The sequence below is a fragment of the Chamaea fasciata genome, unplaced genomic scaffold (genome assembly GCF_029207755.1).
Source record: "Chamaea fasciata isolate MVZ Bird 193981 ecotype frontalis unplaced genomic scaffold, bChaFas1.0.hap1 SCAF_2, whole genome shotgun sequence".
Lineage (NCBI taxonomy): Eukaryota > Metazoa > Chordata > Aves > Passeriformes > Sylviidae > Chamaea > Chamaea fasciata.
The window spans coordinates 60,468,483-60,486,252 of record NW_027094087.1 but is presented as its reverse complement, the minus strand read 5'-3'; positions in this window follow the sequence as shown (position 1 = coordinate 60,486,252).

Below are 17,770 nucleotides of genomic sequence, written 5' to 3'. Positions count from 1 at the left end.
ACACAAGATGACCAGTCCTCATGAAGAATGTTCTAAGTAATACCTTTTAATACCTTTTGGCTAAAATAGATGTAAAGAAAGGAAAATAGCAGTTCTGAGTACAAGATATGGAAGAACTAAAGGCATTTTATGCCCAGAAACTTTTCATAGTATTCATCATTCTCAGAGTTGTCTCTTAACTATGGGTCATTTAAGCATATAGATAATTTATCTTCAGAAAGAGAATATATTAAATTAATTTCCTTTCATCAAGAGGTAGTCATCCAAATTATTGCCATACCTTAAAAAAATTAATCATCAAGCATCAATATATAGAGAACCATGTGTGTAAGTAAATTTAGTTTGGGAAGGATAATTCTTTTTCATCTTTTCCTTTTTTATGATTAAAAAAATAACATCAATCAATATTTCTCATGGATTTTTTATTGACTATAAATACAAGAAAATATTTAAATTTTTAGGAGAATTTTTAGGAGGCTTTTAGTTAGAAAAAAAGACACATTTGAATTAGAAAATCATAAGAAAATGGAGCACTCAGTACAAAAACTGGTAGAAGAATGAAAAAAAATGAACAAATGACTGTCAGATGAATGAACAAAACTTTCTGTCATATACTGATTTTTGTTACAGCTTTGACTGAAGATTTTCAGCCAGCCCTGCTGACAACTCACTGCTGATTACTGCTGTCCTTGTAGATTTTCAAAGAAAATAAATTAAATAGAAAAAGGATATCTGTGCTTATGGGAAAAAAAATCACATATGTACTACAGATACTGCTTTTAATGTTGCTTTGTCTGTTACTGGGGGACATAGGAAATAATGGTGGTTGTATGTGTATGAGTGTGTTTTGCTACAACATAGTGATTAAGTTTCCACAGTTTATGACTAATCATATTCATTAAAATTCTAAATCATGACTTGCAAATGGATGACAAAATGTTTCAGCAAGTGCATTCAGCAAAAGGCTTTATAAATTAAGAAACACAAAATCATTTGATCTGTACTGCACTAAGATTTCAGAAAAGACATAATGACTTACTCTCATTCAGGAACAGAAAGATATAGACAGAAAGGACAAGGACAAAAATACTTAAACTGCTGACTGATAGGGTGATCATCTAGGTAACTATGCCCAAATTGCTTGCACATTTTGTTAAAATGAACAAACAAACAAAAAACCCACACCCTGCTCTTGCAAAAAAAAACCCTGTTATTTGTGTGCTGCACCAAAACCCCTGCTTAGGTCCTTGAGTTCACTATCTGGCCTTCTCTCCATAACTAAAACAAGAGCAACCTTGAGATGTGATGTTCCATGCTCATTGTTGGTGACTGCATGTCAAAAAGAAGAAGAAAATGCTTTGTTCACCAAGGCAGGGACAGAGAACAATGACAGTCACATGGAAATAATAATATCCCTGTTCTCCCAGAAGGATGTTAACAGTTATTATATTGCACCACAAGTATGTGTCATCTCTAACCCAGCAATTCATTTACTCTTCTCTCAAAAACGAATGTACTGTAGCAGGAAATTTATAATGAGAATTTCAGGGGAAAGTAAATCAATCTTATCTTCAGCCAGCAAGCAATAATAAACACTAACAGGGGCAGACAGGACTTGTCTAACACTGCGGCTCGCTAAAAAAGAAGGTATTGATTTGTGTTTGCCTTTTTCTATTAACAGTAAAGTGTCTACAGCACTTTCACACATCATAGGATAAGGCTTAAGGGTGTCAAAAAGCAATATACAAAGCTCAAAATGTTTTTAGCTTTGATTTGTGGAAGCTATGATCATTTTGAATGGTTATTTAAAGGGGTTTTTTTGCATCACCACCTTCCTTCAAACTAAGAGAACTTTTCTTCTGTCATTGACCTTCTAATAATCTGTTCTCAACAGATCAGTTTTCACTATGTAACTATTCCCATTCATTCTTGCTGCTTTGTGATAACAGAATATACTGAAGATATTACACATATCTTTTATTTTATATAACCAATTTTATGTTTGGGCTTTTTTTTTATGTCCTTGGGCTTTCAGGTATTGGCTCCCATTTGTCAAACAAAAATAAAAAATACCAGTAAGTTTGATTACAAAAGGGTTCTTATAGCAACACATTTTAGTATAAAATTTTAGGATATCACAAAATACCAGGTTTAATTAATGTGTTATATTTGTTAATTATACAGTCTCACTTATTATTATAAGTCAAGATAAATGTAGCATTAGTCTTCTGAAATGTGATTGGCTATGGACATCTACTGTCCTGCTAAATAAAAAAATCCTTGCATTATTCCTAATAAACTCTTACATGCCACGATGAACATTTTTAATGTATACATCAAGTTTTATATTAAGATGAAAACTAGAAGGTATTGCATGCTGAATTACATGCTATGGCCATGGAGTAAGAAAAACATTAAGCAGATTTTCAAAATTCAGCAATACACTTTACATTGTGCAAGATGAAAAATGTCTCCAAAGAAATATGGCAGCTGAAAGACTAATAGTAAAGGTGACATTTTGACTAATTAGTAAATAGAAGAATGCATCTTTTAGTAAGCAATTTTTTAACAAAAAGAAATCTTTTGGTAATTAACTGGTTAGCTATGCAATAGTCACATCTGTGTTGATATATTAACATCTCAAACTTTTTAAGAACTATATATTCCAGTGGAATTGATATTCAAACATCTCTAATAGTAGTAACAAATGGAATAAAGAAATAGAGGGTACTAGTTCATATCTTCAGCCATAGAAACAACTAGAAGAAGCTGTTTATGTATCTGAGAAATATTAAAATGCAAAACATTTAAATTATCATTTTATTCTTTGGCTTAATCGATGCAAAAAAAATCAGTTTTATTTTCTTTATTTCCCTGTCACTTGACAGACAGTGATGGACATTTTAGATATTAGATTATTCTGTCTAGCTTCCTGGTGGCCAGGCTGTCTCATTTTCCTAGAAATTCAGAAGGTTGACAAGAATGTGAAGGGATTTAAGGGAAAACCACTTGTGCAGCAAATGAATGCTGAATGTCATACTGTAAGGCACTGAAAATAACACTGAAAAATATGTTTTAAAACTGAATCCTACCCTAGGTGATTAATTTAATGTGAGATTTATTGTCCCTTAAGCTGGGGCAAGATTTATTGTCCCTTAAGCTGGGGCAAAATTCAAACTCCCCATGCCCTCCTAGTGTTATTTTAGTAATATTAAGTGTTTTATTTGGTCTATAGCAGCCACTCCAGAGAGTCTCTTGTCTTGTGTCACAATTGGAAGACTGTGCAGATGCCTGTCTTATAACATCACCCTGAGTCTAGTCACCTACATGAAGGTAAGTGAATCCTAACCTTGCTCTTCTGGGCTGTCAGCTAAGTCAGACATATTCTTCCAGGTGTGCCCAGTCATAATAGGCTCCCACCTCTGGTCAAGTGAATTAAACTTCTCTGTAACTTCCACTCATTCTTTCTTTTTATCAGGAAACTGTAGCATTGTTCTCATGGGTTTCACAAGCTAATACCATAACTAACTACATCTCTTATATAGTAAATGAAAGTCTAGGCTCAGTCTGTTTGTAAATGGAAAGCTAACACATGGGGAGTGAGGGTGGGTTTTGTACATCCATATGAACAGAAACAAAGCAGAAAATTGGAATTGTTGGTCATGTATCCCATTAGCACAATTTACTCCAGCAAATGTTTATTCCACTGTCCCAAAGGGAATATTTTTATTGATGTCTGTAGAATACACAAGTGAGTTGCATACAGAGTATTTCAGGAATATTTTTAAGACTCACATTGAAATCACACTCCAAATATTCAAAGTCAAGAAGACTTCAGATATATATTAATGAAATTTGAAATTTTCAGGTAATGAGACGAGAATAATTCAATTCAACTGATCTGATCTTTGCACCTGAATCTTGAAAATCATACTAATGTATAAATGCTGTAGATCTCAGTGGTCAAGGCACAGGAGTCAGAACTTTAGACTCCTGTTTTGACTGACTCACATTTTCTCCTAAGTGGGAAAGAAACTGGAAATGTATTATCCCTCATTATAATTGTAGCCTCTGACCCTGAGGATGGCTGGCCAAATGTACGCCTAGTCCTTTATGTTGTCTCATAGAAGACATAAAAATTAGGCTAAAAAGAAGTCTTTACTTTTTAATATAATTTCTAGCTATATATTCACCCTATATAGACTTTATTAACTTTTTGTGAGCTGTGAGCCATCTAGGGCACTCCACTATATTCTCCAAGATCAGAAGCTGTGTGTGCTTCAGATCAGGAATGCTTGTCTTTGATTTGTCTGCATTTCTGAAAAGGTGACTGGCAAGAGACATTTTGATGCTGAATTTTGAGAAAGTGAACTGGTCTTATGTTTGACTGATACCTCACTTAAAAGCACTAGGGTAAGTCACAGTTCTTTCAGCCTGAGCTGGTATTGCTACAGCTGCTGCTGCTGGAATTTCTTTAGTGTTCCATTAAATCTATAAAAGACAGGCTTGCTCTAGAGTAACACCTACACACGCACACACAAAACTGAACTAAAACAAAAAAAACCCCACCCATCTGACTGTGATGATGTAATTACACTTTAACAGGGGAAATCCATTTTATATGATTAATTTTCAATTAAAATTTATGTGTTGGACACATCAGACATTTTAGTATGTCTGTTGTAAACAATCCATCTTATAAGGTTGTGATGTTAGCTGTCTAAGCACTTTATAAGGCAGGGAACTATTATTCTCCCCATTTTACAGATTTGTAGACTGCAGCAAAGATTGGTGCACTGACTTGCCTTGTGGGGGGTCAGTTCTCTCAATATTGCTGCAGTAATCCATTTTGAAGCATTGGTGAATTTCTGTGTTGGACTTGCCTGCGGCCATTAGATGTGAAAATGGTCCACTAATAGAGTTTTTATCAGCTTGAGACAGCCAAAGTGCTCCCTCTGCCAGTGTTCTCGAAGCAATTTAGTAGGTAACTCTTCATGACTGTGACAGGCAAAGGTAAATCCCACGTGGGAGTTCTGTTTTCCTTACTTTCTGCAGCAGTACAATAACAACTAATCAAAGGAAGGTTAGGAAAACTGAATGATGGTTCAGAAAGTGTCTTGATGTGTCACTAACAGGCCATTTACCCATTACATTCCTGTTGTAAAACTCTAAAAGTGTCAGGGAAAATCTGTCATATTAAATCTAAAAAACATGGGTTATCATGGCTGTTTGGTACTTTCTCTGAATGCTAACTTGGTATTTTAATGTTATCCCATGCCATTACAGCGACAGAATTGAATCCTGAGCACTGCATCCCCTAGAACAATTATACCTATTCATAGAGGTCAGCAAAATCATAAAATGACTAATATGTATCATGTTCTCTTGTTCTCTAAGTTTGGGAATACATGGAATGACTGTAGTGCTTTTGCAGCAATACTAAACTAAGAGAACTAGTAATGTCTACCATCATGAGCAAAGATAAAACTTAGGATCCAAATACCTTCAAAGAAATGGAAACATTTGTTATCCAATCCAAAACATAAGGCATAAATCACATGATACATCATCAGCTGAGATCTGGCTCCTGTTAAAGCTGAATAAAAATTGTGAGCCTAACTGTTGTCCTGGACTTTTGGCCAAAAATGGGGAAAGAGTTTCTGAAGACAATTGTTATAAAACCAGTAATCCATTTCGGCATTTCAGTTAAGCAGAACTCAATTCTTCATTCTTCTTTAGCCCCTGGACTACATAATTGGTCCCCAAAATACTGTGTTAGACTAACTTAAATAGGGATTCCTTCAGGGTGCCTGAACAACTGTGAAATATTTAATTCATTAAGCATAAACCACGCTGTCTTAAGTAAAGCACTAGATAATTCTAGAATATCACTGAGAAAATATATTATTTCTGATATGCAGTGATTTGCATTTGTCTCCTGAACTTAGAATATCAATTTGTTTGTAGTTTCCACCACTTCTGTACTTTGTCATTAAGAAATATAATAGAGAGTGCTAATTTCACTAATCAGAACATCAATGTCTGCCTGATTTGACTTAAAAGGTTAATGAAGATATCTGTGGCTCTGGTTATAATATTAAATTAAATTGGCCTTGATGAAGAAATTGGACCTAGTTGCAGTAGTTTAAGGCCAGACAAAATTTGCTCAAGAGAATTGAAAACCACCTCTTGCTTAAAAACCGTTGTTCATTGTTGACATCTCCGTCGGATCCAGTGACAGGATCAATGGGAATGCTTCAAAATTCTGTCACGGAAAGTTCAAATCAGACATTAGAAAGAAACTCTTTACCATGAGGGTGATCAAAAACTGGAACAGGCATCCAAAAGAGGTATTTGAGGATCCTTGTTGGTTTCTTCAAAAATTTAAAATATTCTATTCTATTCAATTCCATTCCACTCCATTCCTCTTGAGTCAACATTTTTTCCTTTGTTTATTAGTTGAATCCTATCAGTTTCTAGTTCCACCATAAGTCCTTTCAAATAAACACATAACATAAATTTTCAAAGCAGTAATAATTACAAGTCAAGTCACAGGTGTGATATTTCAATGTGGAAAAATAAATTGGAAGAAGAAAACTGAAGACAATTTTTTACAAAATAAACTTTTGCACAAATATTTATTTGCTGTAGATATAACAATATTATAAAATGTTATGCTGCAGACTTTCAATTGGTTACTTTGATGTTCACAATTTATTCTCTTTTTCTATGTTATTATTTCCTTTTTCATATTACCAAGTAATAAAAAGTAAGTAACAAAAACACTGATTTTTTTTTTTTAATCTGTACAAGATCTTCACCTACTTTAACTCAATGGCATTTGCAACTGCAAGTGCTGAGTTGAATACAATGAGATTTTAAGCTTTTTCCATAAACCAGATTTAACAAATGTGCTGTATGGAGTTGGATTAAAAAGTTGTGTTCTTATTTGCCTTGTTAAAATAATAAGAAAAATAAAATGTGTCCACATTCTATTTTCCTTTATACTCATTTAAACATAGAATAACTTCGGAATATCAAGGATAAAGCTTGCCAGAGCCAAAGCCATACAATCCTCACCTCCAGACCTTATTATTTCAACTGATTATGTCTGGGAATGAATCCAAGCAGTGTTGAGAAAGAAGTTTTGAAATTCATCAACACATCTTTTCAGCGAAACATAGGTCTCTGAATACATCACCCCACATTATAGTTTATCTTAATATTCAGAGTCTTCCATAGCAGAGGACCAAGCTTTTCTTTTCAGAAATCATGACCTCCCGTGACAGCTGTTATAATTGAAAGAAACCGTAAAGTTTTCTGTCAAGAAGAAAAGACTTGCAAGCATAGGAGATAGAACTTTTGCAAGAGCTGCACAGAGATTGAGGAGCTCTCTTTTACGTGTGATATGAGCTTGTGAAATGAGCTCAGATTTAATAGTTTTCAGATTTAAATGCAAAATCCATTCCTTTCACTTATCTTTCTCTGAATACTTTTTTCCCTGTAGTGTTTTTTCTTGACCTAACTTAGTTTTCTTGGCATCAAAGTGAGAGGTTGGAGTACAAACAAGGACCCAGAAAGACTCTTGTAACTGTCGTTCATCTTTTCCTCATCTCATCCACAGCCTTGGAGATTTTCTCAGCAGAAGAACACAGAATGTTTGTGACATTTTTCCCCTTCTCTCCTGTTTTTAGTGCAAAATTTCATAGAGATGTCCTACATGAATTTTCAAATTAACTGTCTCTGTCTGTGCTAGTCACATATCCATAAATCACATGGGTTCTAGTAGGCTCAGGATGGCTGGACACAAATCTGTCTCGGTCTGGAGTCAGTATGACTGTTCACATGAAATGGCTGCTGAAGACTGTAGAACAGGACCTATTAGTTTTGGTGCAGAACCACATAACTAACATTTCTGGATGTAAGCTGGTTATTTTATCTGCTGCTGTGCTGAGTCAAGTAGCTTAAGTGTTTGATAATTCATTCTTTATCCCAAATCCAGTGTAGGAAACTAGTTATTGGTTGTCATGTGCAACTTCTTTTTGATCTTACTGAACAGACAGCATATTTAACCACTGAAGAAAAAAAAAAATCGGGTACGAGATCTCTTCACAATTATTTCATTCCGACCCTACATTCCTTTCAGTCCACTTGTGTTTGTATTTTTTTCCATGTAGCTCAATTCCAACTACATCCCTCTAACTTATGAAAAAATAAAATTAAATAATACAGCAAAGTTTTTCTCTGCTTTTCTAAAAAAAATAATTATTATATAGGGTATTACATCTCATTTTTCAACTCAAGGATATTAATATATTGACCGTAAGCTCTTCAAAACCTGGATCATCAAGTAGTCTGTGTTCATACAATGCTTATCTCAGAGTAGTTCAATGCTTATCTCAGAATAGTTCTTTTCTTGTTTAGGCTTTGGGTAGTGCAACAACAAATACAATCAATAGTTATAATAATAATAAACACAGATCCTCACAGCTCGCTTTCAACATACATTAACACAAGATGAAATTTAATGGTCCTAAATATATCACAGGCTTGACAAAATGATCCTATTAATCCTAAAGTCTTAACCTCTATGAGTCTTTGAACATAATTATCTATCTCTCCTAAATTTAGCTTGTTGAAATAGCTTCAAGACAACAGATAAGGAGATTAGATACAGATACAGAATAAAACTGATAACTGTGTGTATAGAACTTGGGCTTAAGAACATGCTTTAAAATATTGATAAAATTCTGAAGGAAAAAAAAAACCAAAACAAACCCAAAAATTATGAAGACCAACATACTATGTCTACTTATATTTTGAAATAACGTATGTGCAAGAAGACGTGTATAACATTCATTATGATGTTGAATCCTTTAGTAAATAATTATTTCAGGATTAAATTTTAAAAGAGACTTCTGTAACTCCTAACTATTGAAATGGACAGAAACTCAAGTTAGTCACTAGCTTTATTCCAGTAATAACCTTAAAATAATTGAACTGGATGTATACCTGTCAATGCACGTAGCAAAAGGTGAAATTAAGGTTTACTTTACTGCTGCCTAAATAGCAGTTGCCTGCCTACCTTGTCAACTTTGTTCACAGTAAATGATGATGTTAATGGAATAATCCCAGCAGAATCAAACAAATGGAGAAGAGCAAATGTAATATATTTATTTAATGGGATGCAAGAGTGATCAGTGCAATCACACAATTTGTAATCTGCTGTCAGTGGTTTCAAAATATGCAGCAAGTGTTTTAAAAGTTAACTAAAGGCAAAAATAGGATTACCATATAGGTGTGAAGTTTAGATTGTGATAGACTAATTTGATAACAGTTTTCAGAAGGAGGACTATTGATTTTCTAGGCAACAGGAATGTAAATTGGCTTAATCTAGCTGTATTTAACAAAGTATTTCACACAGTTCCATTGGAAAATCTATTATCCAAATGGGACACAGGGGTATAAAATAACTGACTTTTAAAGCAAGAAAGTGAACAATTCCGAAAGACAAAACATAATTGTATAAGGAAGTTACTAGAGTAATTTTTCAAGGACAGGTTTTAAGATTAGTCTTATTTTGTAATATTATTCATTTTTTGATGTGAAAAATAGATTTTTAGAGTGAAATTTCATATTGATTGAAAGACAAGAGGTTTTTGTTCATCTGGGCCAGGATTAACTGCAAAGGAAACAAGAACTTTTTTATTGTAAAATCCATTCCCCTAGATAAATTGAGAAAAAAAATGTTCAGTCACAGAGTCTCAGATTTCTTTTTCTTTATATAGGTTGCATGAGTTGAATAGAGTTCCAGGACAGAGCCAGTGGTAGAAAGCTATTACTTTTGGAGGGACATATGCACCAAGGAATGGTAGATACGAGCTCAGGCTTGCTGGGTTCTCAAGAATTCTAGCTGGAAGGCAGATGAGGTGGAGTATTTTAAATAAGAACTGATAACTACATGTGGAGTAATCAAGTCTCATACTGCATTTCTTACTACCACAAATCCGTAGCTCACCTAATTACCTGGTAGACCCTTCCATTTAAACAAAATTGAGTTTGTGTGTCTGGAATATGAAAATAAATCCTTGTCTTTGGGCTTGTTTTAGCTGCCCACATACAGGCAGCTGGAGTGATCAGAGAAGCCTGTCTCACAATGTCACATCACATTTTAGGTCATATCTGCCAGTCCCATGTGATGCCCACGATAACCAATAGTATTTGACTCCATCTCTTTTCTATGTGATGTTCGGATCCCAAGTAGCATTAAAGAGGGATCTTCATATACTTTAGTTTTAGATAAATAAAAAGGTGGAAAAAACATATAAATTAGGGTGATGGAATATATTCTGTCTCCTATATACAAGCAGTATATGAAAAAAAAAATAAACTCATATAATGTTTCTTGGTTTTCCTGGCATTTGAAAATATTCTCTCCTGTGCAGCAACATGGCTTGTGCAAAAAAAGAAAAAAACAAAACAAAAAAAAAAAACAAAAAAAAAAAAAAAAAAACAAAAAAAAAAAAAAACAAAAAAAAAAAAAAAACAAAAAAAAAAAACCAAAAAACCACAACTTCTTGGATCTTGTGCCTTTCAGATGAAACTCCAGTTCAACAGATATAGATGATACCCATATAAAAAAATTTATCTCCATACAAAATAACAGCACTGCCAAAATTTTCCTCCTCAGTCTTGTATAAAGAATTCATTTAAATGCTGTCCATGCTAGACATATATAGGGTATATGTTCAGTTTTGGGTATTTTATCTCATACTCACATTTCAAATTATTTTCTATTTAATTTCTTTTTATTTTAATAAGATATCAATTATTGAAATGTCATCTCAGTAGTGGGCTTTTTACATAGTAATGTATTTTTCTTTCTTTCTCCTTTAATTTTGACAAAAAAAATTTCCACTCTGCACTTCCATCAGAATAGTCATTATTCTTGCTGCTATTAATCTGTTGTTTTGAGGCTGAGGAGTTTGAGTTCCTTCCTATTTTTCACTGGTTTGGTTCTTCCTACTGCATTATAAAGTATCACCATACTTTATTTCTTACATTCATTATCTCTCTGGGGTTAATACACAAAATCTATTTATCTCTAATAATATGAGATAGAAATTGATTATTTTCTATCATAAACAGTATTTACTGCAAGAAGAAAATTATAAATCAACTCTGCGCAGTTTAAACTTGGTCTGACAGAGAATAAATAAAGCTATATTTTGTGTTATTATATGTTGTGATTTGGCCAGGCTTAGTGTCAGGATTATTTTTGTTTGTCTTTAAGAGATCAGGAAAAGAAAATTAGACAACTCATAAAAATATTCCTGGCTTGGCTGGCACCACTGCATTTGATTAGTGTTGGTTTTGTCTACATAAGGGATCTTCAACAATCATTTCACAGGTAGGTCAAGATTCAGGTTACTTGCTATTCTTGGATAATTCATAGCTTAGCTTGAATTAGTTGACAAAATGGATGCTACCTAAAAACACTTCATCAACACAAGAAGCCTTCTCATAAGGCACAGTTTTTTGCATAGAATCCAGGGATCTTTTCCCATGTTGTTGTCTACCCATCCCCAGAATAAAATCCACCAAAGCACATGGGAGGAAATATTCATCAACAAGAGTGTAAAGCTCCTTATATATCTTAACTGATGAAAATGCAGTATTTTAAAAACAGTTTGAGCTCATATAATTAGGAAGGGAGATAGAAAGGAATGAAACCAGAATAAAAATGGATTTTTATGGGTAGTAAATTTATAAAGGTTTCATGGATTTGGAATTGGCCCCACAGCTAGTGGGCTAGGAAAAAATTCAGAGCTGCTGAAAATCCTCTTTTCTTCACATCAGAACCCATTGCTCATTCAGTGGAGGGAAATGATCTTTAAGAGTTTTTTCCAAATCTCTCTCCTAAATCCTTTCTTACTTCAAGAAACACTGGTACAGCTTGGGAAGAGCAGAGTAAATGGAGGCAACAGGGGCTGGCATCAGATATATCCCTGGGGATGGGTACAGGCCAAGGCTGGGCCGGGACATGGCCCCAGGTGACTTGCAGGGACTATGGCCAGGCAGGGCAGAGCTGAGGGGAGCTGCATAGGCCCTGCTGCAGTGTCACTGGTCTATGGAGCTGAAATGGGAGCCTGGGCCAAGGGCAGAGTTGGGGGAGCCATGGAAAAAAAAAATCTGCATCTTCAAGGGAGGAATCCTATCAAAAAATAAACATGCATAAGAGGCAGAGTGAATGACCCTTTGTATGTGGTTATTTCCTTCCATCAGAACCAGCAGGAAACTAGTTGATTAGAGTTAGATTGATTAAGTTCCATTTTATAGGAGATATGGATGGACTAATTTCAAAGGCAAACCACCACTATTAATTTTAAATATTTATTTTGAATGTTTTAACTTCAAAGAAATTAGGTGTTTCATATTGATTGTAGGATGTAACATGGAATTTATTGCTGCCATCACTATTGTTATGAGAAATGCTGCTGCTAATCGTTTCTATGTCACTTTAAAAATAAAAAGAAAAAATGTGCAAGTAAAAAATATTTGCTTTGCAAGTTGAAGCAGCAGAGATCATTCTAACTTTTCTGCTTTATGGAATCTTAATCATATCCTATTCATCCTAAAATAAAGTGTTAACGTATCTTTAAAAGGGTACATTATTTTCACAAGGACTGTGTGCCTAGATGTGAAAATAATCAATGGCACCAGGGAGGCAAGGATTGTGTATCCAGGCAGGATACACAATTTTGGAAAAGGTTGGCAGCAGAAGTGTCCTCTCGTAATTGCTTTGACTTTTAAACTGTTCTAAACTATTTACCTAACTACAATCTCTATGATTTCAGCATCTATGAGAAGATATTCCAGGACCTTTAACAGAGTTAATTTGTTTAAAAAATGTCTAAAGCAAATATGGCATTTAAAAAGTACAAGCTTACTGCCTCTTTCTATGCAAAAAATTAGTAAAACAGGGTTGCAGCTCGTTCTCCTCCCAATCAGATTAGCATTTTTTGCAATGAAAGCCTCCAGGCAAAACCCTGAATTCATGTCTAAAAACATGAAGCACTAGAAATCTGCTGACTTCATGAAATGGTGAAAAGACCATAAAGTTTCATGAATTTTTCAGTTCAAGTTAATGCTTATGCTATTCCTATGACTGTGTATAAATTCCAAGGCCAAGTTGAAGTCTTTCAAATGGTCATTGAAGGTCACAAACTGAAGCATTTTGTGTCCTTCCTTTTATCAGCAAGAAGTTTTCTTCTGTGCATGTGTGTGTGGTTTAAGTGTTCACACAGATAAAGGCAATATGGGCAAACAGAAGCGACCAGAGCTTAAACACTTCCTCATTTCATTTTCTAAATTTCTGCACAATGGAAAGCCAGCAGTTGAAAAGAGCCTGGCAACAGATACATGGGGGAAGATCAATTACAGATCACATAATCATCTAGGCTGGAAAAGACCTTTGAGGTCATTGAGTCCAACCTATGACCGAACACCACACTTTCAATTAGACCATGGCACCAAGTGCCACATCCGGTCTTCACTTAAACACCTCTAGAGACAGGAATTCATCACCTCCCTGGGCAGCCCATTCCAATGTCCAATCACTCTTTCTGCTAACACATTCTTCCTTATCTCCAGCCTCAACCTGCCCTGTCTCAGCTTAAGACTGTGTCCTCTTGACGTACCACTGGTTGTCTGGGAGAAAAGACTGATCCCCACCTGGCTGCAGGTGTAGAGAGTGGAAAGGTCTCTCCTGAGCCTCTGGAGGGGGCTGATACCTGATGTCCTCCACAGTGAATACAACGGAGGGCACTGAGGCAATGCCCTGTGGACATTGGCAATTATGCCACATACAAAATCTTGCCTCTACCTTAAAGTGAAGAAGAAGCTGTTCGCATGAGAACATCCTTTTCCTCAGCAGTAGAATTGATGGACAGAATTGTTTTCTGTTAAGAAAATCTTATAAGAGATGCAAAAAACCATGTATCTGCAAACCTATCTGCAGACCACCAAATGGGTGGTCTCTGCACAGCATGATCTGCATTGCAAGGAGGTCCATCTAATACTGTAGAACCTGGGGTTCCCCTAAAACATGAAGAGGCATAAGATTAAACTATCTAATCTATCATAAACTATCCTCTTTTTATTTCTCCTCATAGGTGCAATATATGGTGTTTTAAGCAATACCTTAAGAAGTCTGAGTGCCCTTCTAACCAGGATTACAATAAACACAAAAACTAATTCATTAAATTGCTTTCTGAGATGATGGAAACTGGTGTCGCTCACAAAGTCTAGAGCAGAATTAAGAGATTTTAATGCATGGCAATGGATTCATGGTGCAGATGGCAGGAAGACCTCTTTTCTTAGTGACAGCAAGCAGAGACAAGCAGAGAATCACCAAAAACTGCACCAAAAGCAGCTGGATAGCAAAACTGGTTTGAGCCAATGTGACCCCGTACAATTTCAAAGCTAGGATGAGCAGATTTATTATAGTTTAGAGGGTAGCCACTGCATAACCCCACTGATCTTTCTGCAGAGCCCATAGAGAACATGAGGGCAAAATGAAGCCCTTTTAGCTTTTGTTTGACAGATTTTGCCTCCCACCATAAAAAAAAAGATATTAGATGTCATTAAGTGAGTTCAGTACTGACCTTCTCAATAGTTCATTCAAATAAATTAAAGTCCAAAGTGTTCAAATAAGTTTGAATATTTTTCATAATAATAGGAAGTTATTTTTTTTCTTTAGCCTTATTTTTTATGGAAAAACTAAACTAGAATCTCAAATTTTGTTTAATTTTCTATGAATTCTTGCTTACAAAACCTCTTCACCTTGTCACAGCAAGAATTCTCACAAACACAGCACAACTCACTTATAATTTGGGTATTTAAATATATGTCAGAAAGGAACAAAAAAATATAGAATAACAGATAGTATGAAATGCCAGTACAGTGAGTGGAAAGATGTATATTAGGTAAACATCATTTGACATACCAAAATTTAAAGATAAGTTTGAGAAACATAGGTACACTGTCTGACTAGGACAAAGTTAATTTATTTCATAGCAGCCCATAAAGTGCTGTGTTTTGGATTTGTGCCTAAAGCCATTGGCAGCACATTGTTAAACAATGCTTGCACAGCACCAAGGCATTTTTTTTCCCCGCACTGTCCCCTGAACAAATAGTCTGGGGGTAAGCAAAAAGTTGGGACAGCTGACCCAAACTGGTAAAAGGGATATTCTATACCCTATAATATCATGCTCACCAATTAAAATTAAGGGTAGATGAAGAAAGTGTGGGTTAATGGGCGAGGGGTGCTGTTTGTCTTCCAAGGCGGCTGTTGCTCAGAGACTGGGTGAGGACTTGTCAGCTTGGGGCAGAGAGTATGTGATGGCGCACTTAGCTGCTCACCTGGCGAAACCAGTTTGGAGGGCTGAATTCTAGAATTTGGGAAATCGTACCTCAGGTTTAGTAAGTTTGATTCAACAGACAGATTGGACAGACTGGGAGTGTGCCAATTCATCACCCTATAGGTTTATTTTGAAAAAGTATTTTGACCATTGACCTGTATTTTCTGAAGTACTTTTGGCTATTAATAGCCATCGCATTCACAAGACATTATTTTCTTCTAAAGTCCATGAATGCTGCATAGTTATATACTTGTGAAAGGCATCATTTGTGGGGCTTTGTAATGTATTGATTTCAGAATCACAAAATATTCTGAATTGGAAGGAACCCACAAGGATCATCAAGTCTACCTCTTAAAGTGAACGGCCTTTACAGGGATCAAACCCATGACCTTGGCATTATTAGCACCTGATCTAAACAACTGACACCTTGTTGTTGCATATCCCCAAACTAAAAAAGAAAAAACAGCTGTGGAAAATGGACAAATAATCCTAGCCTTGAGAAGACTGGCAAAGAGGAGGAGGAGCTCAGAACAACTGTAACTTATGGAAACAGCCAAAAGAACAATATGCAAAGAGGTTAAAGAAATGCAATACTAGCAAATGCTCACCACTTAATAAAAGCAAAGGTTATATATAGCACAATACAGTTGACTCAAACTAATCAAATCAAGCAAGTGCTTCCTAAAGAAAATTAATAAGATCTGTAATCTTGTCAAAAATGTAACAGAGGTGCATGTGCAAATTGTGATAAGTTCTCAAAGCATCAAACCTTCTGTGCATGTAATGCCTTGATGGGCATTCATGATTCCTGTTGCAAAGTACATAGTAAAAGAAGCTGAAACTATTTAATATTCCTATTAACTAGGAATAATAATAAACTATTTTAATATTCCTTTCCAGACAAGTATTTGTATTTCCATTTTGTACAATGTTTCATCTTCTTTATTCCCTGTGTTTATCTGAACTGCAGTAATCAGACATATGAGAAAAACATTATAAAGGAAAGGTAACTACTCAGTTATTTTAGGGATAGATGACTAACTGAAAAACAGAAAGGCAGAAGAATACTAAATGCATTTGGAAGACATAGGTAAAGGAACACAAATGGTAAGAAAAACTCACCCACAGAAGGTCAGATTTTATGAAGGAGGAAGCAAATTTAAAAAGGAATAAAAGGTTTGGAGTTGACATTGAAAGGTAATATAGGCAAAGGACATACTGTGGGAATGTATCCTCTTATGAAAGGTCTTATGCTTATTAAAATTAGTATATTTAGGCATAACTTTCAACTGATGTATCTAAAAGTCTATAATTTACTGTTTTCTGTATTTCTGGGTTTTTTTTAAAACATACTTGATCATTTTCAGCAGTAGTTAACAGTTCCTTCTGAACTGAATTACATTATACTACTGATCAGACAAAGCAGGCGGCAACAAATAAACCATATCATGAAAGTGTTACGAATCCTTACTGTCACTGTGTTATTGACATGTTAGTGTTTACCCCAGTGATGGAGGGAAATTTGAGGTTAGTTTGTTTTCTGATGATGCAGTGATCATGTAAAGATTTTACTACTGGTGATGACAGATTTTTCTTTGTGTGCTAGCATCAATTTGTGGCGTTCTTTTTCTCTTTAATGAAACAAGAAAAAGTTTAAAATTTATTAAAAAAAAAGCAGCAACAACATAAACACCCTCCAAAACCAGGAATCAAATAGTAGAAACCTGCATATTAATAGGCATGACGGATGGAGAAATTTCTCCTAGATAATCAGCTCTAATAGGCATGAACATACTGAGAAATGAAAGAGCAGGCAGTATGACTACCTCATGGGCATGGTAGCAGAAAAATTGACTACACCTCAACTATTAAATAGAGGATGTGCAAAGTAGGAAAGGTCCCTGCCAGGCAAGGTGCAAAGTAATATGAAACAGTGTATCTGACAAGAGGGATGCTCCACGTGAGTGAGAAAAAAAAGCGTGTTCTGTAATAAGATCTTGAAATAATTTTCTGTGATTTCTCCTGTGATTTATTATTCTTGCCCACATATGCCTTTGAAGTATAGTTTTATCTTTTTAATGAGTGAGGGGCAATCAAAGAATTGCCTGAGTGTTTTGGTTGTGTAGGTATTAAGTACCTCACCTTAAAGCACCCATGGCAAAGGGAAGGAGCACAATGGAGCAATCACATTTGTGTGTATTTTTTTTCTCGTATATAGTAAACAATAAGTCCTAATGAAGAGGGAAAAGGAAATTAATGTCTTCATTACAGGTGGAGTAGATAAATATTGGTGGTTGACTGCCTGAAGGCCTGAATAGGTTGAACATAAAGCCTCTAAATATGGGATT